Source organism: Corapipo altera, unplaced genomic scaffold, assembly GCF_003945725.1.
Source record: "Corapipo altera isolate COAL_440 unplaced genomic scaffold, ASM394572v1 0, whole genome shotgun sequence".
Lineage (NCBI taxonomy): Eukaryota > Metazoa > Chordata > Aves > Passeriformes > Pipridae > Corapipo > Corapipo altera.
Genome location: NW_020884872.1, coordinates 24,066,347 through 24,093,602, shown reverse-complemented (window position 1 = coordinate 24,093,602; position 27,256 = coordinate 24,066,347).

The window sequence follows — 27,256 nt, the reverse complement described above, 5'->3', positions numbered from 1 at the left end:
CAACTTTTGGCCAGGTTCAAATCTCCCTTTGCAGGTTTGTTCTTCCTGTGCTACCCCACAAGGTCCTTCCTTCTGCCTGTTCCCCCTTGCCCACAGCCCCATTCTATCCTTACCCTGGAGTCCTCTCCCCAACCTAGTTGATCCAGTTCCAGTTTCCTTTTCTGCTGTGCTCAGGTAAAACTGAAATCTTGCTCTGCCCTCTGCAGCTTCCACCTGGAACATGTGCAGGAAGGGTGAAATTTATAGGCAGCTATAGATTTCTAAACAACAGGTGAAATAACTCTTTTCTGAAAAGCTTATAACTGGATCATATTAGATGGAAAAAGGCAGAAGGTTTTTCACATGTAAGCCACTCATCCCCCTTTAGATTTCAAGTGAATCTTGACCTCAAGATTTAAGAACAGTTTTAGAAGTTTTAAAAAATGTACAAACCACTATCCTTTCCCCACACTCATTCTTGTGGGTGTCTGCATCTTGCCATATCAAACTATTCAATATACAGTGTCTGCTGAATCTGAAGCCTTTCATACCTGTAGTTAGAGGTTGACAAATCCTACTATGGGAAGTCTTGTAAAGTGTGTTATCATATCATTATTTGTCATTAACAATCCAGGCTAGTTGTTACCAATCCACCTAGTACAGGGAAAAAATAAATCAATCACTTATTGATTTAAAACATCAACTATGGAAGAATACAGTAAAATAAGTTACACTGACACTGTGTTTTCACATCACCTCATTCAAGATTTAATTAAGACAGCTTAAAAAGCATATTGACTTCTATTAGTTTTGTATCAAGCACCAACTTGATACTTGAACAAACAACTGCTCATGAAAGATGAGAGATAATAAACATGGCCAGTTGTTTTTTTTTTTAACATGAATTTGGAAGAAAGAGGGAATAATGGGATAAGAAATGTTTCATTTCTTCTTGTCAGGATGAAAGAAAGGAAAAATACACCCAAGATGTCTCTTTAAAAGATCCATTTAAATGGGACCACTGTTGAAGGAGGTAATTATTTTTTATCATAAAAGCTTGACAGCCTCCTTCTAGGGCTGAAATGCAGAAAAAGAATGAAATCTTTTGTATGATGAATTCGGTTAACGCACAACAGCTTTTTGAGTGGGAAAACCTGAGAAGTGATTAGGTTATTTTTATTGTTTTAGCTAGAGAGATTGGATATTGCTTCTACAGCCAGTCACAGGGGTATAATTAATAGACCATTTGCTAATAGAATATAGAGTTTTAAAAGCAGATGCTCTTTGGGGTTTCAACTATCTTGCTACATGTCAGATGGTTGTAAAGAGTGCAGAGTTGTGTGGCATGGTCTCATTTGTCCTGCACAGCTAATATGCATTGCTCTAAGAGACCTTTGCTGTGAAGAGGTCTAGACAGACTGTGGGGCTGTCCTGGCTAGGCTGCAGCTCGGCTGCGAGCCCTTTGGCAGCTGGAGGCCAGGGTGTGTGCACTTGGCTGCCAATTTTGCCAGGTGCCAAAATAAGTCCCAAACTCAGCTCAGCGGATGGGAGAGGTGGGGCTGTTTTGCAGTAGGAAGCGAGGAACCATTTATACCATCCTGGGCTAGCTGGAGAAATGAAGAGTTACCCAGAGCCCTTGCATGAGCTCTGTCCTGCAGGTATGTGGTGAAATCTCAGAGTGCCACAGAGAGAGCTTTTCTTCATGTCACACCATCACAGTTACCCCTTCTTCCTCATCCGCTTGTGAAGGTAGTGTCTGTTAAGGCTTACCCAAGCTTAGCTGGCAGAAGAATAGCCTTCACCACTTCTGGGTGTTGCAGGTCTTTACAAAAGAAGGGGTAAGGGAGGAACCTGGTCTCAACTACAGTTGCTTGTATTTATGCTGGTCCAAGGAAAAAAAGAAGCAAAGTTGACCAGGAACTTGAGAACTGTGTGTGGTAAGGACTCTCTGACACAGGCAGTGATCTTGTTCACTGTGGTCTAACACACCTTATCCTGGTTTTAGGATACATCTCAGCTCTGGAGAGCCAGATTTGGGGTTACCCCATTTTGTGCTGGAGATGGGATCAGTCTCCCAGTAGGGTCAAAGACCAAAACCATGTCCCACTGGAACTGCAGCCTCTATTTCTTATTCTGTATGTAGACAGAAATATCGACCTCAGTGCTTATTTGCATGTTCCTAATTAAAATGTTTTTTACCACTGGAGAAAGGACAATTAAGATAATGCGAGTGGGAGATATTAGGAAAATAAATGTAATGAAAGATCTAAAGGCTTCTTTTTCCCAGAAAGGGTGCCAAGAGGGAGAAAAAGAAATTTGTTTTAGATGGAGTGTAACCCTTGAAGACATCCAGTTTGTTTCTATGTCTCTGACATATCCTTCAGGATCTCAGAGACTCCGTAGCCTCCAGACCTTTTTTTCCATTTTATTCTTCATTGTTTGTAGTGTTTTACATGTCCTTGTATACCTTTACAACAGATATACTGCTTGTATACCTGTTTACAACTTTTCTCCCTGAATCCCTGAGCCTGCAGTTAGTCAGAGAAAGGAAATATGTGTGCACTCCTTAGAATCGTAGAATTGTTTAGGTTGGAAAAAGACCTTAATAATGATCGAGTCCAACCATTTAATATCTCTCTGACTATAGGTCCAGTTTCTCCACTTTAGTTGGATGAGAGAGATGAACAGGTGACCTCTAGCAGCCCCTTCCAATTTGTATTGTATGGTAACTCCAGGCATGAATGAGAAAAATGATACCTGTTTCCTGATACCTGTTTCCTATTCTGTGCTGCTTCTCTGCTATCCATGTAGGTTTTGTTTCACAGTTTCCATTTACTTTTTGAGTCCCGTGGACAGAGTACAGTGAGAGTGCATTTGCCACCTTCAAAGTATGGTTACTTTAACAAGTCTTTGTGAAGCCATTTGAGGCCTGTTAGTAGTGAGAAGGCTGTTAGAAACCTCCTTGGGGGTCTCAGGGACCACTTTGCTGGCCCTGGTCTGCAGTGCCTACTGGAACATTTGTGCCTGGCTTGACTGGTCCAGACCCACTTGGCTGACTGGGTATCTCAGCCAGACCTTGTCCCCTTCTCTTCCCCTTGACCCTCCCCCTGCCCTCAGCTCTTTCTCCTGTCTGCACAGGACAGGGCAGTGTCGTAACTGGTCTCACACTCAGATCTGCTTCAGGGTTGATTTTTTAATGCTGGCTTTTTTTTCTTTATTGTCCATTGGTATGACCTGTATCACAGCAGGTAATCCTATCTGCAGCTTTTGAGAGCTACCACAGCAGACTTGAGCATACCATGTAGTTCATTTCCAGAGCTTAACAAACTGCTACCAATCAGCTGCCATGGTGGCTGCCTTCCTATGCTCTTAGGCTACAGCAAATGCAAGATAATTCAGCTTATCTTAACTCTTTATTACTTCAGGCTCAATTAAATCCAATTAACTCATATTTGCAAGATTAAACACACACACAGGATTACTGCCACTCAGCTGATGGTGGAGAATCTGACAACAGCTGAGCTCAACCTAAATATTTCTTACTGCTCTTAAGGATATTTTATACGGCTGTCTGCATCTCTTCTGAGTTTGTTGCATAGAGCTTTGCATCTGAGAGAAGGTGGACTGCTTCTAAGTGCCAGCATCTCTTAGTAAAGGAATTTACATTAGGTTAAACTGGTGACAGTGGAGAAAAAGGACCAGGCTCCAGAACAAATGGAAACTCTTAGTCTCAGGCACTGAAAGGTTAGGAAAATCCCTTACAGGAACCACAGGTCCTGCCCAGTTAGCCAGAGTTTATCAGAGATGTTCCTGGAGATGAAGCCACGCAGTATTTTTCTCTTACTATTTGGTGTCTTTGAATCAGAGAGAAATTAAATCTCAAATCTCCTCAGTATGTTTACAGTTAAGTGTTGGAGAAGTTTTCCACTAAGTGGGTACACAGGATGAAAAATGTAACCAGAAGACATGGAAGGATTCAAGGAATACATGAAAAAGGATCAGGTCAGCAGAAAATGTTGGTGGAGGTGAGAAGGTAATACAGGCAACCTCTGAGGAGACATGAAACATTCTGTGAAAATCTGGCCACTAACAGAAGAAGGACCATTTAAATATGGCACATGTTCTGAGGTCCTGATGAGTAAGATATTTATAGAAAAAAGTTGCACATTTGGGATGCCCTGCCTTCTGAGGCTTAGTGACTCCCAGAAATCTGCGACTTTGCCAATCCATTATTCACGTGATAGAAGCATGTGATAATGATTACAAAATAAGTTGCATACCCTTTTCTTTTTTCTTTTTTTTTTTTTAAATAAAACATGGTAGCATGCACAGTCTGGAGGGCAAGGTGAGCACAGATTACCTTATTATTAATTATTAATTATTTTTAATAATAATTATTAATAGATGGCTTTTCAAGTAAGGTAGTAGTGGCTTGTAATGATTTAACTGACAAAAGAGATCTTCATCTATTTCCTTCAAGTGTATTTCAATGGTCTTGAACTCCTAATTTTGTACTGGAATGATCTTGAGTACCATACTGTTAGCAGTCCAGAAAAGTATTCCAGCACCTCCTCTCACACAGAATTAACTCTACTTACATTAATAATTTCACATGTATCTCCCAAGAGAATATTCAGCAGTTTCTATTCATGCAGTAATAGGAAGAGGTAATACATTATGGACGACTTCAATTTCAAAATAAGTGGAGGATCAAATGTTTGATCTATACATATTACAAAATACTTTTAAAAATCTACATCATTACAGTTTTGGTTATTGTTTACCAATAAAAACTAAAAATTAGACGAGAATTAACTATGTCCATATCAATTTGTTTGTAAAATTTGAACACTGTGATAGATTGTGAGTCAAGTGGCTTACTCTTTATGTTCAGTGCATACAACAGGGATTTCAATAAGGTCAAAACCAGCAAGGTAAACCTTGAAAGCATTTGCTATTTATAAATCACTGAACTTCGAGCAAGTACACATCATACACTGGAATCTGACCTAGCAGAAATAAAATCTAAAGGGGATTGAAACTCACATAGTGGTTATACCACTCCTCACACAATATCATATTTAAAGTATGTTCTTCTAGGACCTTCTCCAGTGAATATGGTTCATAGGTCAGAATGTTCAGCTTCATTTATCATAGCCTTCAATACACTTAACTATATGAGTGACTTTAGAGAAAAATAAATAATGAAGAAAGAAATTGGGACATAACATTTATATATTTTTCAAGGTAATCTCAAAAGCAGCCTGAGAGGTATAATTCTGGGGTCCAATTCAATCTGGTTCCCTCCTGTCAAGTGGTAACACTGGGAGAGACAATCTAGATTTTACAGTTTAAATTCAATTCTATCAAGACTGAAATACACACAATAGTGGTTTTTACTGTTACTATTTATTTGTAAAGATTCTTTCATATAGAATTTTCCAGCTTCACTCCAGAAAGTGTCAGACTTTATGTACCTGCTTTCTGTGGTTTTACATCAGCTGCGCACTGATTTCATTATTTCTCTGACTTCATTAACTGCAGATATGATACTGAGTCACAAGGCACACAAGTGATTTTCAGCTACATAGAACTGTAAAAGTCAGGGCAAAGACATTCAAAAACCTTTATTATATGCAAATCTTCAAATTCCTAAGGCAGTCGTGGATAGGGAGGTATGAGAAGATACCCCTAACCCTGGCTGTGCTGTGGTAGCAAAAGAGCTGAGAGGGAAGGGAAGCTGATATTATCTTCAGCTGACTTGGATGGATTTGAAAGAGGACATATGTCTACAGCTTCAGTCAAGGGTTCTAAATATGGGATTAAGTTCCCATTCCATTATGCTATACTTCCATTGAGAAAAGCTGAGTTACCTCAGTGTTTCCACAGTTGAGAACCAGTGATCTTTGCCATAATGGCTAAATAGTCACATTTGTATTCCAAAGCAGTCTGCCTACCATTTATAGATCACCCATTAGAGTGACTCCTTTGGTGAGTTTTCTGTATAGCAACTATAACTGGGGATCAAATGTTTTTGGTGGCAAGATATCATTCCTTTGATTGGCACTCAGTCAATGAAAGTTGTGTTTCAGATTTTGGAGACAGAGAGATGAAAGACTCTATGAATTTCTTAACAATCTATCCAAAATGTGGATAATATATTTAGATAAGAGCAATGTTACAGCCATGAAAAAGATCTATTAAGCTGTCTGAAAGGAGAAGAAATTACAGAAATAAAAGAAAAGGAACAGAAAATTATATTCTTCATGGGACTGTTTTCAACTCATTTGCAAACATCCCCAGCTCTTTGCATACACAGAATGATGCCCAGCTGTGGATCAGCCAAACTAACAGTGTGGATGTAACTCTTACACTACATTTTAATCATGGCCAAGTGACTGTTAACAGGTATGATCCATACGTATTCTTGTAGAAAGGGAAAAAGAACAAAATAAAAGTAACACGCTCATCTGAAGAGGAGCATTTGTACTCGTGTTGGAGGTGGAAAGCTGGTCACATCAGACACCATTGTGAATAATCAGACCTTGTGTGGTCATGTGGAGGTGACTCCAGCTGAAACATTCTCCTAATTAAGGGGTAGCTGTTGAGTGACGGAAATCATGGGTAAAGATGCCAGAGTGAAGGGGTCATTTTACGAACTTGGCCTGTTAAAATGTGAGCACTCCCTGTAGCATATTTAAAAGTCTTCATAGTCTTAATATGTTCCAGTCTTGCCAATCAAGTTCATGTACTATCTAGAAAGATAAGTGCTTTAATGGAGAGTTCAGTCAAAAAAAAAATAAAAACACGTCAGGGATTGCTTTACTGTAGGCTTTACCATTACCATGCAGGAGACAGACTTTATAAGACTAAAACCATCAGAAGAAACACTGGATTATAAGGTATCTAAATATACCTTTGCTTCATAGATTGGCCATTCTGTCAAATACTGGTAGAGAAACTACACATATTTGTTTTTCTCGGCCCAGAAGTCAGAGCAACTTTCTGATACTAGGCTATTTGTGTGAAGTTTGACAAACACTTGGGGCCAAAAGGAATGACTGTCCATGCTGAAATCTTGAACAAAAAGTCAGCTAGACATTTTATTAATGATATCCCAGGGTAAAAGAATTCTCAGATAGTCTTTTTTTACATCACATTCTACTGTGAGCAATTGTGCTGGGATTCAGGGAAAGATGAAATGATGACTTTAACAGATAGAGAGTGGACTGTGATTTGGAGGTAAAATAAGTCAGCTTTCCATTAATAATTTACAGGGATAAAATTTACACTGACTTCACTAGGAATTTGACCCATGTAGCATCATTTAAAACATTCTGAATCTTGAGCCCTGGATGTCTGGAAACAATGAGTTCATAGGGGAAAAATCAGCTGTTCACTTTACTTTCCTGAATTTTGTTTTATTTCTGTGATTAAGGGAGTACCTACTACCTCTTTCCCTGTTTAAATTTTCAGTTTTCAAAGATGATTATGCCTTTTAAAATATATGTAGGGGTCACCTATGATCTGAAACACACAGATATTATTTTTATGCTGACAGAAGTAGCCTGTGATCTTTAATATCTGTGACTGAGAAATGACCTACAGTAACCCACTGATGTGGATTTATTTACTTCTCAGTCAGCTATGAGTGTCAAATGCTAAATGCAACATATAAATATATAAGGTGAATCTCTAACATTTTCTGGAAGTATCTGGGTCCATAGACTTTTAGTAGCCTTGTTCGTACTCATTCTATGACATCAAGTGGGCACACATGTTGTAAGTGTTTCAGAGCTTAGGTGTCAAGGAAAAAAAGATGACCTTATCTTTATAAGAGCTGCTTTCAGCTGTCAAACAGGCAGCCATGGGGAAGAGGGTCTGGCTGAGTCTCTGCTGCAAAAAAATAACCAGTAACTAACCCTCATATCAAGGCTTAATGCCACAGACTGGATTATGTCCACCCGATCCAGGGCTATCACTGCTAGATGTTATTTGCTGTCACAAAGGTAAGTGGGAACCTTTTGAAATGGCAGCCAAAGAGTGGAAATGATCAAGTCTCCAGAAGCTGAACTCATTTGCTTATCCTCTTGCTGAGCAGCAGGGATTATGCCTGTGACTCCTAAGGGATGTGTTGCCTTAGAAGAGGTATAAGGAAGAAGGCGGTCAGACCCTTGAAACCAATCTTCAGAAAAGAGTACAAAAATGTGTTCTTTTAGAGATGCCAGCCTTCCAGGAAAACCCTGTGTAATATTTCTTTACAATGCTCTATTCCAGAGATCTTTATCCCACATGATGCACCCAAAGAGGAATAAATATGAATTTACTTACTTTGAAGCTTACCAGGAGCTCAGAAACACTCCTGGTACTTTCTTATGCCTCTCACCTCTCCCTGTGCACCCTAGTTTGGAATTGTGCTTTGTGCTGCAGAGAAGATGAGTTTGCAAGCATGCTTGGGTGTTTTTCTCTTTTTGGACTGCAACAGAAAGTATTTAATTTGGGATTTGTTTTCTTCCGCCACCACAGAACTGTAAAATTGTTCTTTTTTTGTTGTTGATCTACATCAGTTAAAGGAATTAAGCAAACATACTTTATTTGTCAATCTGGCAAATGGAAAGAAAGAGACAAAAACCAAACCAAACATCACAGGATGCTAAGAAAATGACTTCTATTTTTAGCCTGGTACATTTTCAGATATGTAAACACCTCTGTTAATCACAGACCCTGTAGCAGTGCTCTAGGGATTATGAAACTGCTTGGAAAGCTGGCAACCCTATATGGCATACCAGTGAAGGACTTGACAAGGCTAATTGTGTTCCAACTTGTTTTCAGCACCAGTGGGAAATGTGGTCTGTGTCCTGGATGTACTGTACAAACTAAGTAGTAATGACGGAGGAAAGGGAGGTGGGAAGAGCGGGGTGCTGAATAAAGGTAACAGGATCCATAGGCGTATGACATTTCACTAATATATTTGGCCTCTGGAATTTGAAAAGCAGTTGCATGCTCAATGGAGTGAGATGTACTATTGCGAGTGCCTGCATCTTCCTTGGAAATTTTAAATGACTGTTAGCTCTGGAGTACATCTTTCTGTCTTTTTTTCCCTGCAACAGTAAGAATACAAAATTCATTATTAATGAAGTTTTCCCTCTAGACGAGGGATTTTTCAGATCCAGAGCTTTTTTTTTTTTCTCTCCATACACTTATGAAGCCTAAAAATGATGTCCATGAAGTTTCAAGCTCTAGTAATAACATTTCAGGATTGTCCTCTCTTGCAGATTCCCAGTAAAGGTAGACAATTTGCATATACCTTTTGGCTTGTCTTCCTGCCTTCAAATATGTGTTTTCATCTAATCTATTGCTTGAGCAACTTATCTGTTGTCCTATGAAGTGTACCTTAAAGAGTATTTAATTCAAAACCTGTGTGTGAGCAGGTGAAACTTCTGTGGTGTTTGCACCTGTTTATCTCATAATTAAAATTGGTTCTGTTCATCAAATTCAATACATTTAACCACACTACTTTCCCAACATTTAGGATGTATTCAAAAGCCATTTATGTGACTCTTTGGGTTCTAATGGGAGGAGGCAGGTAACCTTTCATGGCTTAGCGTGCCAGGAAAACTAGCTAGCTTTCTGTGCTGCAGGAACAAATATGCCATAAAAACACCCTGTTGAAACAGACCTAACAATATTTCCTCTTTTTATGAGCACTGTAGCGGATTTGTGCTAGATCTGGCTTTGGTGCCTTCTTGGTTTTCTCTGTCATATGCTGTGAAGCATAAAATGAATTGCAGAAAGTGATCTCTTTCTTCTCTCCTAGGGCATATCTGCCAGTCTTATGGTGGCACTGCAATCTAACATCGTGATCGTACTCAAGTGTGCTAGCTCTTAAGAACTGGTGTTATAAGCCCTTTCCCTGAGGATTTAATAACAGAAAATTTTGGGCAACACAATCTCAGGGAGAGATTGTTGGCATCATGGGGTTTCGGAATAATCTATCTAGCAGAATAATAAAAGAAAAGCCAGATAAAAGGGCAAAAGGACTTGAGATGAGGTAAGGAGTAATGGAGGCTTGGGGAAAACAGCCAGGAAACGAGAGAAGGTCTGGAAGAATATCAGGAGTGTGATGGAAAGAGATTGTGAGGAGAAGCATTTCCAGAAGGGAGAAGCCTGGCAAAGTATGAAGCGGTATTAAAGGGAGTGATGCATGCTCTGGCCTGTGGGCAGGAACAGGCTGAGACTTGCAAGGCAAGCACTCTCTGGACCAGAAAACAAAAGGATTTTTATCTTTGGGAACAGGCTAACAGGCAATGTGTAAGCCCATCTTGCTAAAGGTATTACACCACCTTTTGCTGGTGTGCTTAGAACAAACTGATGAGGACGTTACTTTTCATTGGCTTTGTACAGTTAAGTTCAGAGTGGGCAAGACCTGAAGGATACATGTATCACCCTAGGAAAAAAAAAAGCAATACGTGTTCTCTGGCCCACCAAGCAAGTGGCAGTGAAATGATAGCACTAATATCTTTCTTCTCTCAACCAAATAAGATGTTCTTATCAATTGACTCTACTAGCAGCAGGCCTTTCCCTATGTTCTCCCCTGAATCATGCTTGAATATTGGCTGGGAGGACATAAACTATGCAAGGGAGCCTACCAACAGTGTGGCTGATCCATGGTCCAGTTTAGTTTTCCAGGAAAGCCATAACTTGTGAAAGTGCCTTGGATTTCAGAAACAAATGTGACAATTTTTTGAGTGATTCTTTAGTTCTGAAAATGAATGTGAAGTCTTCAAGAGATGTTTCCAGGCAGTGTAGGTTTTCCTGTTTTCCATTGTGCCTGACATGAATGAGATCAGCATCTAACACCCACACAAGGATGAACTTAGAGCTCGTTTCTCCCAGTTTCCCCTATCAGAATGAAGATGACCGATTGACAGGGATGCCAAGTCACCAACAAAGCTTTGGGATGGTGCCAGCTATGTGATAATTTTAAAATTTTAAAAATAAGTTTGAAATACATCAAAAAAGCTGACATGGGGTGACAAGATCAGTATAGGATAGTGCCATTCTATGGGGACTCTGAATATTAAGAGCTTAGTTAATTGGTGTTGGAGAGGGATTAGAGAGATTGATCCCCAAATACTAGAGCAAGTATTTGTAATTATTTTGCTATACTATCAAAATATTAATAGATAATCTGCATTCGTGTGTGTCATAGGTAACCTGCAGCATGGTTTCCTGATGATCTCATCTGCAGTCATAGTTGGACAGTGTATCTATCCCACCTGTCCTGTTCTTTACATCGTCTTCAGATAAAAGGGCAGAAAAAAATAAACAGTACATCTCTGCAAAACAGAGCTACGATGTAGCCAAAGTACCTGCGCAGATCCCTAAACTGAAAGTACCCAAATCTTCCCATCACACCCTATGTAGCTGTAGTGCATTTATTTTTTTGTTACCATGAAGCTGAGCTTTAAAGAAAGTAATAATAAATTAGTTTGTAAAGACTATTTAGAGAGAAGCTGTAACTATAAAGACCAAGAGCTGCTATGATCACTCCATAGACATCAGCACAAAAATGGCAATATACTCTGCCAACAAACAATGTGCTGTTCCATCGCTGTAGCGCTATCAGCCCCAAATTGCCATCTGGGTCTCCTGCAGTGTTCAGTGTCCCATGTGGCTAATTAGCTGGCATATGCCATCATGTGAAAGAAGTTATTGTTCTGTCTTGTTAGAGTTTTTTTTCTGTTCAGAGTTTAAGATATTTACACTCGTTCATCTTAAAGTAAAGTGTTTGTTATGGATACTGTAGATGTTCTGAGTACTGCACAGAACAAACAGGACACATAAATCTTGACTGCAAAGAATTTATCTACTTTAGACAAAAAGCTTAGAGGGACAGTGAGGTGCTACAGGGTAGATAGATGACTAGTTGTACATTTTTAAAATTGCTGCAGATGGAAACCTGGGTTTTCAAAAAAAAAAAAAAATTCACAAGAAATTCTTAGTTTGAACTGACTTGGTTTTAGATAGGATCTGACCATAAGTTTCAGTTCAGATATTCTGCTACAGTCTTGTAAAAGGTATCATTAGGCTGTTCAGGGTTTTCTTTCTTCTTTTTGTGTAATTCCTCTTCATGAACTGAACTGCAGTCCCACTGATTCAATCTCATCTCTTGCTAATAGGAGACCATGTAGTGTCTCATAGAATATGTAGGCTAGACAACAAAAATTATTTACAGAGAAGAATGTACAGCAAATGCTCTATAAATCCCAGTGGAATAGAAATATTTCACCAAAAAGAGATTTACAACAAATTTTCATGAGGCAATTCTATTTCTCTGGTCTTGTCTGTCTTTCTCATGTGAAAGGGCACTTGTCCCCATGCCAAACAGACATCAAGGAACCAGAAGGGTGGGGGATTTGTAGTTGAAAGGATGAAGAGAGGAGACTGGTTTCTGAAATATTTGGAGCTGACAATGCTGCTGATAATCTGTGGCTGTTTTCCAAAGAATTATGACCTGGCAGACACATTCAACTTCTGCTGACTTTAAAAGGTTATTTGGATAAATATATGGTTGCTTACTTTAGCAATATAAGTTTGCCTAAATAATTTTTCAAACCTTAGAGAAAGAGAAATTTGGCCTGCAACAGCTATTCTGAAATTAAGAAGCAATGAAATCCTGCTTCTATATTATCTAATATTATTAATAATTAATGCATATTCATGATTGTTACACTAAACTCTTACCTAGCTGTGGTTAAAATACAAACCACCTTTTCCCATCTAGAACATAAGGACAGTACTGAGCGATTCCTGATTCATGCACAGAGGTTCTGTTTAATATGAAATTCCAAAGGAAGCCCTAAAGACAGTGGGGAAGTGGAATGCAGCAGTGCGACTCCTTCTTTAGACAAATTATTTTGTTACTTCATGGAGTTAAGAAGCTGGTCTGGTAGAGTTCTGTATCTATCCAGATGAATCCTATATGAAATAATTTCCTATTTCGTGTAGTTTATAATGTAATTATTAGGCCACGTCCAGAGAAAATGCAGAAAACAGTTTGCAGATCTGCAAACTGTTCAACAAGTCAGATCTTTGTGGAGACCCTCATAAGGTAAGTCCCACCGATGTTCTACTAGGCTTTCAAATGCTATTTGCAACTTCAGAACTACAATATATCTGTAATAATTCACCTCAGCAGCCTTTCTCAGGAGCTTTTATCCCAAGCAGCTTGCCAGCTTTCTTAAATGTGCTTTACTGTATATTGATGCTTCAGCTTTTTGGGTATTTCTGTTTCTTTGCCTGCATGAACCACTCCTTAAAATGGTCTGTTTCCCTGGCACAGGGAATGAAACTGGAACAGCTTGTCCTGGCAACTGTTGCTACTCTACAGTAATTGGATGTATTAAAAATAAAAACAACAACAAAACAATTGTTTTTCCTCATTCCTTCCCAGTAGAAATCAATTAGTCACAACCTTTATTTAGCACATGTGACATTTACCTAAGCAAAGGCAACTGGTGAGTCAGTTATATGTAACAGTCCTGGGGAGCACAAATCTTACTCATGCTCCAGACTTTGTTCTGTTGTCCTGCTTGTCACCAAGGGTTAGTCATGATTCAAGACAGTGCAGGATGTTTCTGGTAACAGGACAAACTGCTACAAGATCATTATTGCCATGAATTTGAAAGAAATTGGATGGGGGAAATACCCTCCGCCAATACCTCCTGCAAAGAGTTTTCCTTGCAGGGCTTCATGCCTATGATGCTTGTTGGCTGCTGTCCATCAGATATTGAGTGCTCCTGATCATGTGAGGGTTTGTGCAATAAATTACACACTTGTTCCTCCATCAGATGGTACCTTCCCTGTCTCCTACACATTCCCATCCTAACAATACTCATCTCCAGGCTCCAGGGAGAAGTTGGGGATCATTCTGTTTTCTTGACAGACACCTGATTTAAGACATGTGGGTATACTTGTTTTGGGAAGGCTGTTCAAGTCAGATCAAAATTTGGGAGGAGTGTGGAGTGTGGAAGGATAATCAGAAAAGTCTTGTTTTAGTCTGTGTGTGGCTTCGTTTTGGTTGAGGCACCTATCAAGGAGGTGGAGGCTCCAGGGGAACTGATTTGAATTGATTTCTCTTCTTGGACTGAGGTCGTCTGGAGCTACATCACCCAGATAGAAACACCTTAGCTACCTGGTATGATGCAGTGGAGTTCTTGATATGATCTCTGAAAAAAACATACAGTTTTGACTCTCTAACCTACCTGTAGCGGTGTGTATTTGGGCAGTATTATAGCTGGGGTCTAGATACCTGTCCTGCTACATGTCCAAAAGACTCTTGATTTTCCTTTTCTGCAGTCTCTTGTCAGTGTTGTGACTCCAACTCATTATTTTCTTTGAATTTATTACTGGCATCTAAGAGAGAATTGAGTCAATTGAGATGTCTAATGAAAGATCTGAAGAATTTTCTCAAGGTTTCCCTTTATTTCAACAAGAAATATCAGAAATAATTCTCGGCTTATGCCAGATGGAAATGTTCTTTTGATTTTACCTCCATTCCTGTCACACCAGACATTATCTCTGTGTCAGTTCTGACCAGCCTTGTATGTTGCCTGTGTTTTGTGTCTTACCTGTGTTTTGCGGTTTCTGTTTTTAAACTGTCTCACTCAGAAAAAGGCTCTTTCTTTTCTCTGACACTATTGTAATGTTCTCACCACTCAGTTTCATCTAGATATCACCCTACTTCTACAAAGTAAGTTATTTTGGTGCACACATTCACATGAGGACATTCTTTGACTCTATCAGCTGGTGATTAATCACTGCTTAGATTCAGAATATATAAAATTTTATTTTTTAAGGATACAGTGCTATACATAAAAGCCTCCAAGGATGATTTTGAAGTTTGAAGATAATTATTCGTCAAGCATTGTGGGGTCTGCTGACATGGCTGGTTAAAGAACATATTATGCTAATTTGCAGTTATACTAACAGAGATAAGAAGCCTGAACTACAGAATTGAATACAATCAGGGGCATGTAAATGGGACCTGTGTTAAGCCTTCTGCATCTCCTGAAGTTCTGGCTCTGGTTTAGAGCATTTCTTTATTTAAAATCCCTCTGTTGAAAAACAATGTATGTTGGATGTTCCAGAGGAATGCAAAAGCTGGAAGACTCTCCAGAAGATGAGATTTCCCTTGAACACTTAATAAGTGATTCATCTGTAGTTACCTGCATTTCCTTTCCTGGCTAATTATGCAAGATATGAATTTTATCCCCCATTTTATCTCTGTAGTGTTAAAGACTTCATTGGATGAATTGACAGGTTCTGAATTTCACAAAAACTGTACAGACAGGGATGTAGTGCAGCAAATAACTAATGATATTGGTCTTCTAGTTTGGCCTTTTTGAGAGTACTTTGAGATGAACTTTGGGCATTTGTGTAGGAGTGATTTAAAATACCTGCTCCATTTTTCTTCCAGGCATTATTACCCCAGCAGCAGAGGCAGCAGAAAGGGTGATATACCCTTCTTTCGGTTACAGAGGTCATAGTCTATCGTATTCATGGAAACTGCAATAAGTCTTAGCTTTTGGACGGTATTTCCTGGCTATGTGGGCAGGTAGCTGAGAGTAATAACCTCTTCAATTATTCCACCTTACATTGCAAGAACTCATTTAGAAGTACTCTGCATAATCTTGGGCCCATATTTTTTAAGATGCATTTGCATTTGCAGTGTGGGCTGATATCCATAGTGGTACTGATCAGAGTAGTGTCCTCATGCTTTTAGAAATTCTGACCATCTGTCTTTGTAAGGTTGGTAATGGAACCATGCTCCAGTACCTGGCTAGTAACCTTGAGATGGGAAATCAGAAATCAGACATTTCTCTTTCACACCAGAGGTCCACAACATGCCAGGCTTTGGAAATACCATGTAAACCCCTTGAGGTTTCCCTGGGGTTCTCACAGAAAGGAAGATGCTACTTCTTCTCTCACAGGAGCTGGGAGCTGCTGCCTCTTGGTCATGTTTCTCATGATACCATGTTTACAAACTCCCACCCCAACCTTGCTGCAAGTGTCTATATGCCAGGATCTCACCTGTATGTCAGGTTTGACATCTGTGCTGCTAATTCCTGCTCACAGATGGAGCAGTACTGCTCAAAAATCAGTTCAATTACCAGTATCTGTGGAAAATATCTTATTGTATGAAAATTTTGTGGATTAAGAAGCAAAGGCTGTACAACTCTGATGTTTGTGGGTTTGGGTCGTTTAGGGGTTTTTTGTTAGAGGGTAAGTGCTGTTTTATAATTCCATGTCATTACTACATTCCTAAAGAAAGCCAAGAAAAAGATTAATGAAGTTATTCTGGAATAATTATTTTGGTGTTCTTTACAGACAAAAAGCATCAGCAATGATCACAGTTCAAGAGGAGGCAAGCTATGACAACCCACATCCCTCCACATCAGTTCCTCTTCTACCAATCTAGTCCTTCATCAAAAGCTTTTAAATAGGCTTTTGAAGTCACAATGACCTCAACTGACTTTGGACTCAAAGAATTCTCTGAATGGATATTACTTACCCCTTTAATTCTTGGGATATCGTTAGGAACTTGTGATTTGATTGAGGCCTATGTCTTTTTCAAGTCTAAGTCAAACTATCATTTCCCTAGACTTTATATGTTTTTGAAAAGTATTAATGTCTAAACAGCTGCTCTTGACATTTCATTTGGGATGGAGGAGAAGCTGACTAGTGGTTTTCCATAGCAGATATATCTATTCAGGAAATGCCTGTTGGAAGCAGGACTTGAAGGTTTATCTTGGCATATCCAAACTGCCACTTGGAAAGAGTAACTTCATTCATGGCTCTAGTTTTTACTGCTGCTAAGAGTTTTGTGTTTACTAAAGTGTGGTATACATATATAAGGACAAAGATACAATTTCAATGGAGCTGCATGTGAGGTTTTGCAAATAGTAATCAGGATGAATAGCTAAGGTGAATCATGACATGTGAGCCTCTACTCATGTTCATACTACTCACAGCTGAAGTCACATAGGAACCACGGTGAATACAAAAAAATACCAGTTAAAACTTATTGATCATGCATGTAATCGAATCAATTAAAATGCTGATCTCATTTACCGCAGCTTGAGCACCATTATGCTCAGGCTGGCAACTGGAGCTGGAGTTCCCTTACAACATCTGCAAGGCCAGTAATGTCAGCAGCTTACTTTCACCCATAAATGGCACTTTCTTTTTCTTTGGAATTACTTTTATCAATCCTCTTCCTCAGAAAATGAGGATGATTAATGCAATCCAAGTACATATTAAATTTTGAAAGGGTTGATGTTTCCTTTTTTCCATATAATCTTTGTCTGCCTCTGCCTTGAAATATTTTTTTTCCTTCCTTCTGCCCTGAAGTATTCTGATAATGAATTTTGGTGAAGTCAACAGAAAAATAAAAGTAGTGAAATACAAGAAAAACCAGAAGGGTGTTTACTTTTTCTCAGATTGCTTCCTTCAAGTAAGGTCTGAAGTAATTTAAGCAAAATATTATTTTTTCTTCTTCTTCCATTAGGGAAGGTCAGTTATCAATGGGTTATACATGTGCAGAGAAGCTATCTTACCTTAAGTATAATTTTCACACATATTGCTTCAATTTACATTGTTGATAGCTATGTTAACATTTTTAATGTGTGTAATTATAACAAAATTTAAAATTACCTTTAAACACAAGCTGTAGTTCTGCTTAGACAGCTTAATTATTTGAAGTTTTCAGCCCAGTTTAGAATTGCTTCACAAGCAGACAGTAAATGTTCCAGTTAACAAAAATTAAAGATCTGCTTTTCTTCTTCAGAACAATAACCTTATGAATGTTATTGACTTTCTTCAGAGGAAAAGAATCTGAGCAAGAGATTTGGTACTGAAGGCACTTTCCCTCAACCTCTATCCCCCAAACCTCATTTATCTGGCTTCTACCCCAAACCTGCTGGTAGTGACTTTTATACTACATTTTCAGATTGGGGTGTGTATGGATTTTCAGTGAAACTATGGATTTAGAGGTGGGTATCTGGTGCCAAACAATATTTCAGATGTACTGTCTCAAGGATATGGTTTAGTGGTGGACTTGGCAGTCTTGGCAGCTAGGTTAATGGTTGGACTTGATCTTAGAGGTCTTTTCCAATCTAAATGATTCTATGATTGTAAGAATTGCTGTAGACGACCTGCAGTGATTTTCAGGGTAGACCTGCAACAGAAAGTTTCTGCTGCACAGTGGTCGAGCGTTTGGAAAGCAAACTTGCTTTCTTATTTGCTAACTTACTAGCAAACTGGCTCTTGAGAATCAGTTAATGATAGATCATATATCCGAAGCTGGCACTGCATTGTGGAGTGCAGCCACAGCATTAAGAGCCTTTAAAGGCTGAGTGGCTGTTTCTGATCTCTAAAACGTTATTGCAAAGCAATTTATTCACAAAACCAAAATGATATAAGCAGAAAATGTATTCATTACATGAACAGCACTCTGCAACAAACAGGACTGACATTCTATACGCAGCACACATTTAGGAAAGAGACCTTTATAAAACAAACCATGAAAGGAGCAAACTGTTACAGTTTGATGTAATTTCAGTAATTTTGTAGTGGAGAATTTCCACACACTATGCATGAAAAGAAAAGTACACACAGTCCTGCATACCCATTATGTATTTACTTCTTTGATAGTGGCAAGCATGTTAGTGGTTGAAATCGTGGCTTTGCATCCTTTTTGTTATTCCTTGACCAAACCAAACAGCTATTTAATTGAGGCTTTTTTTTTTCTCCAGCAATACAAAATAAATTCATTGGAGGAAAATTGTATGATAGCTTACAGTTGATCTCTTTCAGACAGCAGTAATGGAATATGTCCTCTTGAATATAATTACATATGTGAACAATCAGGGAGATCTGCCAAAGTTTTCACTGCTGGAAAGTTAATCTTTCATCTTTTCCAATATTTATTTATAGATCCAGATCAGTTACAGGAAGAACAGCAGCAAAGGTCTCAATGTTTGCATTAGTTCTTAGAAAAGTATACGTGTGTATATATATATATATATATATAATATATATATATACACACACACACATAACAGTATTCCAGGCACACAACAGAAACTTCTGTAGTGCTAAAACTAAAATCAAGTTCATATTTTCCATTTCCAGTTTTGAACCTACTTTTTTGTTATGCTGCAAATTTTTCTGGCTTTCTAGGTTCAGACACTGCTTGTAATTCAAATTTAGGTTATTCGTACAAACAAATCTAAACATCAGATATCAGAAGGTTATTTTTTGGCACTCCACTTCTGGAAAGATATGAACCATTTGGAAAGAATCTGGAGGAAAACAACAGAAATGAATAGAAATCAAGAAAATATAACCCATGTGAAAAGATTGAAGGTACCAAGGTTGTTTAGTCTAGGGACGAGGAGAAAGAAGGGGGAAATTTTAACAGTTTTCACATATCTAATAAGCAGCTACGCTTATCTATTTTCCGAGTTTATGGCTGATAAAGTGAGAAGGAATGATCTTAAACTGTGGTAGGGGAGAGATAGATGAGACATTAGGAAATACACTGTAATATTATGACCAGACAAGCTCTGGAAGGCTTCTTGGAATTGATCATCTGGAGATTTTAAAGAGCAGGTTAGAAAAACGTCAGCCAAGAGACACTGGAAAGGGAGTAGCGGAAGGAATGAAAGGGTTGAGCTAGGCAATCTTTTGATGATCTTCTGAAAACTTCTTGTTTCTGGATTACATTGCTTCACATCCTGGACTGTTATAGTAGGGTATCACACTCCCTTCAGTACCTTTTCAGACATTCAAGATACCCTGGAGACAAATGTCATTTTCCAGATCAAAATGCACCAGTGGAAAAGGTTACCTTCCCATGTTGTTCCAGGCAGTGGGAACATACCATTTCTTTGTTCTGTCTTCACAGTCAGCTACCAGAGTGACTTATGCGGATGCACTAAAACCATTTCAGTAAAAATAACTAAATTAGTAAAGATCATTTTGAAGTGTGTATGCTAATCTAGTTGTTTCATTTGACTGATCAGCTTCTGCCAGTAGGTCTCCAGCAAGATCAATGATAAGGAGAAGGTGAGACTGGGCTACTTGATTCAGCACATTTTCTTCTTCCCTCTTAAGACTTTGCAGACGTTGCTCTGGCCATAATTGTCCCTGCTAATCCTGGTGCTTTCCCACCTGCCATCCACTTCTTCAAAGAACTAATGTCTTTCCCATCCCTGGAAATGTTTAAGACTGGGGAGGGAAGGGGGAGGGAGGACAGGACTTGAGCAACCCAGTCCAGTGGAAGGTGTCCTTGCCCATGGTAGGGGGGTTGAAACTAAATGCTCTTTAAGGCCCTTTCCAATCCAAAACATTCTATGGTTCTATGATTTGTGCATCATGCGTTGTACGTCTGACATTTTCTACCAGACATAAAGGTAATATACATTAGGATAAGTTGCAGTAAGTGCAAGACAGACTGGAATTGGAGACTCAGAAAGAAATGGCCAAAGTAGATAATGTTTTGCCATTGTTTTAAATACCACGTCCATTTTGATATATTACCTTTCTAGTAAACTGGGTTCATCCTTCAGGAACTGATAAGAATCTACACACAAAATCAGTCCAAGAAGTTCTTGTGGTAACTGACAAGGCCTCCTGTTCTCAATAGCCTGGTAATATTTAGAGGGTAATGTGGACATTTCAGTTCTTTGCTATCTGAAATGCAGTATATAACTTTAGATCATGGGGAAGAATACGTAAGTTGTTAAGGCAGTCATCGAAGAGTATTTCTCAGACTCTTACACTGAGACCATTAAAGGGCTTAGAGGTTGTGCACTTAACTTTTTGATGCCTGGATTTTGGTCAGACCATTAGACCATGACAGGTGTCTGGCCCTTCTCTTCAGCAATCTCAGAGTAGAGGGGATTGCAAGTGCCTATGAGCTGGGCAGAAAGCCAGAGCAGGTGGCTGGGGGAGGAGATTGCTGTCATTGGGCTCTCTTCCACTAGCTACATCTGACAAGGGAGGAGTCCTCATCCACTCTAGTTTTGAAATCCATGCAAGGAAGATGTTCGGAACTATGAATCTTGCGGAAGACAACTGAACAAACTGCAACGGATCTCAAAATATAAGAAAAACACCTTCCCCAAATAAGCCTTGGATGTCTTAGCTGTGTCTGTATTGTGATGTGCCCATTTTCAGCATCTCCCGCCCTGACCTCATTGGAAGAAGCAATATTTTGCAGGACTGGAGGTAAAATGCCAATGAAAGATTTTGAAGGGGTTGTATTTTACTTAAACAATGTGTCTTTTTTGACACCATCTAAAAGAGAGGGGAGCAGAGCTTTCTTCACAGGGGTAATCTTTGTATTGCACAGATATTTTGTTAGGGACCTCATGAAAGTAGAGGTTTAACATTTATTTAGCAGTGCATTGCTACGCCTGAGTCCATAACTGCTAAAAGGCTAAAATAAACCCCAAAATTTCTTCCAGTTTTTTAAGACCTTGCATCCATCTGCCACATGCATTTCTGGACCTTCTAAAAATCTCAAGTGTGTATAAGCATGACTCACACAACCTCCATCTGCTCTATGATCCATGTTGGGCATACAAACCTTATATCTCCATCATGAAACCAAAGAGCTCCCTTCAAACTAGACACACTTTTGGGGTGGGTATAATGTCATTAAATAAGGGATACTCCCATCTAAAAATTTTATTGCACTTACATGTAGCTGGATGATGCAAAGGACTATTATGGTTTATGTCCTTATAAAAACCCACTAATCTAATGGAAGATGAAAATGGATTCCAAAAAGACAAACTTTTTACAAGAGTTCCTCAAGATGTAGAATTGTCATGGAATATAGCATGACCCTGATAATTCTTGAATTAAAGATTCAATGATATAACAAGTTTTCTTCATGTTATTTGTAACCACTCATTTTATAAAAATACTTGGTTTACTTTGCAAGATACGCTGCATTAGGCTCTATTTTTTGGTGCTAGCCACTTGCTTTCAAAGGCAAATACAGGCAAAGATGTATTTCATTCAGACTAGAAGTTGAAATCTCTGCCAGATAGAGCATAACACTAATGAAGGTCAATACAATTCATTCAGAGTGCTAGAAATAGCTCTGAAAATGGAAGTTCCATTCTTTAAGTCCTCAGTTTTACAGACTTACTTACAGTTTACAAATCTGTTCACATTAATCTAATAAATTTATCAGGATATTTAAAATTATATCCCCAGTTTCTTTTAAATTCCTTTCTTTTAAGTTCCTTTCATCTGTAAAGCAGTTCTGGAAACACTGTGACAAGACAGAAATCAATGGCAAAAATATGTGGCAGGGAAAACTTGTAACACTGGTATTAAGAAGGACATTATTTTGCATGTGTACTGGACAGAGTGAAAAATCATCTACCAGAGCAAAACCTGCTATCTAGAAAGACAGCGTCACCTATAACGTTTCAGCAACACAGCCAAGGAGTAAGTGACTTCAGGAAATGAGAAGTAACTCTGGTTTAGCTCAGGAAAGCCAACTCCTTTACTTGAAAGAATCTCATAACCCTTCACTTGCATATAAATTGTAAGTAGAAAGAGACTTGTAAGAGTTGCAAAGGCATGTTTTTATGATGAGTGGCCTCCTCCCATCTGTAGTTTTTGGGGGCAAGGAGGGGGAACATAGCGGCATTCTTTGTAGAGTCACTATTCATGCTTCAAACAGGACACATATGGGAACTAGAACACCACCAATGCTGTTCTGAATGTATATTAGAAAGAACCAAAGTGGATATAATTTATTCGTATGGCATCTAGATGCTATGGAAACCCACCTCATAAAAACAGGATGTTTCTTTAATGATTTAAATTCCGTTTCTTCTGGCCCACATGAAGCATGTGAATACCACCAAGAGGCAATTCACATATAAACTATCAGATGCTTCTTAGCAATTTCAAACGTTTTCCAAAGTGACAGGAAGATAATTTATATGATCCCTCTGTACATTTTCAATCCTTTAGATGCTTCAGGAAAAAGCAGAAAACTCTTTTATATGAATCTTTATGTAAAGTTTTGTCTGTGACACTTTACACAAAACCAGATTGCATTGTACTTCCACTGGATGGAGAAGTGGCCAGGACAGAGAGCATAATGAAGATACTGTTTCCCTACTGAGTGACTAAATAGAAACTAAAAGTTCTTAAAATCTTCCTTAATGGTTTAAACAATCTTTTATCATCTTTTTTGTTTCATGATTCTCAATATCAGAAGGTTTCTACTTGTTGTGAGAAGGAAAAGTAGATAATTTAAGTGCTAAAGAGGAGTTTAAGATAGTTGTGTTCTTGGAAATCTATTTGAGGAGCAAAGTTTAATTTAATTTTTTTATAAAATGGAGAGGCTGCATGGAAAACTGAATTTTCTGTAGTACACTCAGAGTTCATTGAGAACCAGCTGAAGATTTGATCAGCTTTCTTGTACTTTTTTCAGAGGAAAATTAGCAAAGTCACTAGAACTGTCTGAGTCCTCCCACAAAATTTCTGCGGGTGAGTTCTGTAGGTCTGTTTGAAGACAGACATTATCTCTCAAGTATAATCTTCCAGTTGTATTTTTCAGCTCCCTCAAAAATCTAAAATGAATTGTACTGTGTTGAAACTCAGAAAACCCTCTTCTATAAAAGTGTTTCTTGGTATCAGATGACTAATCCATGCCATCTCTGCCTTCTTGTGTTATTAGGAACTTCATAAAATGATAGAATGGTTTGGGTTATAAGAGACCTTAAAGACCATGTATTTCTAAGCCCCCTGCCAAAGACAGGGACATCTTTCACTGGATCAGGTTGCTCAGAGACCCATTCAATATGGTCCTGAACACTTTCAGGTATGGGGCATTCACAGCTTCTCTGGGCAACCTGTTCTAGTGTCTCGCCACCTTCACAGTAAAGATTTTCTTCCTAATATCTAAACTAAACCTGCACTCTTTGAGGACATTACCCTTTGTATTATCACTACATGCCTTTGTAAGAAGTCCCTATCCAATTTTTCTGTAGACCTCCTTTAGGTACTGGAACACTGATATAAGGTTATCTCAAAGGCTTCTCTTTTCCAGACTGAACAAACCCAATTCTCTTCGCTTTTCCTCATAGCAGAGGTGCTCCTTCCATCTGATCACCTTGTTGGCCCTCCTCTGAACTCATTCAAACAGGTCAATGTCCTTCCTGTGCTGGGGACCCCAGAGCTGTTCACAATACTCCAGGTAGAGTCTCATGAGAGTGGAGTAGAAGCGAGAATCACTTCTTTTGATTATAGTTTCCCCTTGTACAGACTGTATTTTCCTGTGTCTCAATGCTGCAACACTTGCATTCACAGGTATTCTGTTTTTTTCACTGTCTACCACAACTGCACTGATGACAGCAGTTTGTGTGTGTATAAATACCTGTGGGAAAAAAGTGAGTGCCATGCTTAATGCTCTGGAACACTTTGATAATGACAACCACATATTTATTTTCTTTGAAGTAGATCAATAACTGTTGGCAAGGTGTAGGGATGGATTGCTTCTGTCAGCCCAATTGGAGCTATATTCTTCAGTAGACTTTATTCATTAATAAACTCAAAGTAGAATTTATTCAATGACATTTTTAAAATATTTGCACAAATGTTTTCTTACAAGTTCTAAGACTAACGATCTCTGTTGCCTACAACACATGCTTTGCCTCCAAAGGCTGTTTTGGTAAAGGTCACTTTTCTTCTCTGTTTTACTCTTTCATTCCCCTATTATTGAAGGTATCTGACAGAGGAACTCAGGAGTAGTCTACAGGGATTGCTTTGGATGCCATCACCGCTAACTGCCTGCATGAAGTTATTACCCCAAAGAGGGTGAGCAGAATAGAACAGGGGCTGTTCCAGTTCACATTTAAGCTGCTGATGGTAGTGGATTCACATTAAGACGTCAAAGTGCAAAGTGCATGGTTTTCTGCCTGTGACACTGGTGATGACCACCAGCAGAAGGAAAAGAAGCTACAGAGCAGAGGAGACCCATAATGTCTTTAGTCACTTCAGCTGTTGATCAGTGAATGTGGTCATCTGTCAGAGTAGCTGTAGTCAGAACTGCCACTGCAAGTTGTACAGATGGATCTGGACATGTTTTGAAGTAGATACCTTGGATACAGACAGACAAATAGCTGAGGCAGCATGGGATTCAGTGCAGGCTACATTTTCAGTTATTTATTCAGCTCCTCAGGTGGTTTTCATAACCCAAGTTGAGAGCTGTGCTGCCATAGCTACACAGAAGCATTACTCCTGCTAGTTTAAAGCTAGATTGGGCTTGTATGCATGAGCTACGGCCATGGCTCCACACAAACAGACCAGCTCTGCCCTTATTTGTTTGTTTCAATTCCCAATGGTATCTTGAGGCACTACTGCAATAGAAATGATAATGAATCATTAATAACTTCTGCTGAATCATTTGAAAACTATTCACTGTGCAGTTGGTGTTTATTTATTAGTGCAGAGTAGGTGATGCAACAGAACATGGCAAACAAAATGAGCTGTGTACTGTTTTGTTTCAATTTATTGAAGCAATTATGTTTTAAAATGAAAGCAAACTATGTGCATTTGTTGTTGGAAAGGTTTCCCTTGCCTCCAAATATCTTCTGAAAGTAGCTTTATTTATTAGTCTTGGTATTGTTTTACTATTAATGCGGTGCTGATAAAGAGTCTGGAGAGAGGTGAGTTTTTTCCAAAATACAGTTATGAGAAGTCAGAACTGGGTATGTTCCATCCTTCTGATAATATTTCTACATTCTTTTGGCATAAATTCATGTCAGTCCCCACATTTGTGCCCAAAACAGCTAGATGGAGCTCTTTCCTCTCTAATTAACAGGAAATCATCTTAAATAACTAATTTAAAATCTTCAGACCAACCTGCCAATGAAAATATTCTCATTTTTTAAATAAGATAGCTCTGAGTAAGAGCTATGTAGGAAGGTTTTGCAAGATTAGACCCAAAGGCTTAAACTGGAAAGATGTTAATAATGATCATTTGAATGGGGCTACCTCTGCAGTACATGGACTATGGACTATTGTGGAAAAAAAACCAAAAGAAAAATAAATGAAAGAGAATGAAGTATAACTCGAAGGTTTCCTCTCAAGCAGTATCTCTGTAATATATACACATATATACAAAAGATTGGATTAGATGATATAATGGTCTTTCTCTGTCTCTGACTCAATGAACAGAGAGAGATGCCAAGTGTAACCATTAGTAAAGATAGCTAATGCGATGCTTGTAAGAAGCAATGCATTAGCTTATGTTGAAACAAGCCAGGTAGATGTTCTATGATCTAAAAAAATTTGGCCGAGAGAAGACTAAACATTGTCTTGAAAATCTACAAAGTAGAGCAGCAGTCTCAGATGTTCGTGCTAGTTGGTCTTGCTAAGTTAAGAAAATCTACCCTAGTACAGTTATATTTCCTCCAGCTAATCTTCAGGAAACAAAGATAAATGGAAATAGAGAACTACTTGTCTTAAAAATACGCATAGGAAAAATTTGCATAATTTATATACATTTAATTAAATATTACCTTTTGGAAAAGAAAAAGTGACTAAGAAACATAGATCTGAGGATGTTTACTCTTTCCTTTAGGTTGGGTTTTCACTGAAACCTCTTTGAATTGGTGGAAGATTTTCCCACTGATTTGAGGGAACTAAAAATAAACTATATAACATAATTGCTTTAACAAACCATTCATCGAACTGCACTTGTGAAACTGTGCTTCTGCCAGTTACTAAGGCATCCTGGTTATTGACAGACACACAACCAAGCTGTCTGCTTCTGCTTTGTTCTCCCCTTCCTAGTCTATCAACACCATGATCTAGCAGGGGGAACAGAGTTGCAGTGAGACTTTGTGGCACCCATGCATCACCTCAGCTTCAGAGCACACAAGAGTTTTTCAGAGGCTACCACCTGCTCATTATGCTGTATATGACCCGGACCTTGTCTTTGTAGGCAGCCAAAGAGTGGTGGGTTTTTCTGCTTCTCTTAAGCACTCCATTGCCTTGGCCCAGAATGAAAGACTCCAAAGTGGACTGTGGGACTTTTTCAGCTGTATATGGCACTGTGAACCTGAAGGAGTCTGCCTGAGCTGCATAATTCAGTCTCGTGCTGTATCAGTCAGTCATAACTTTTGTCCATCTTCATCTGTTCAACTCCAGCTAACAATAGTTTTTATTTGCT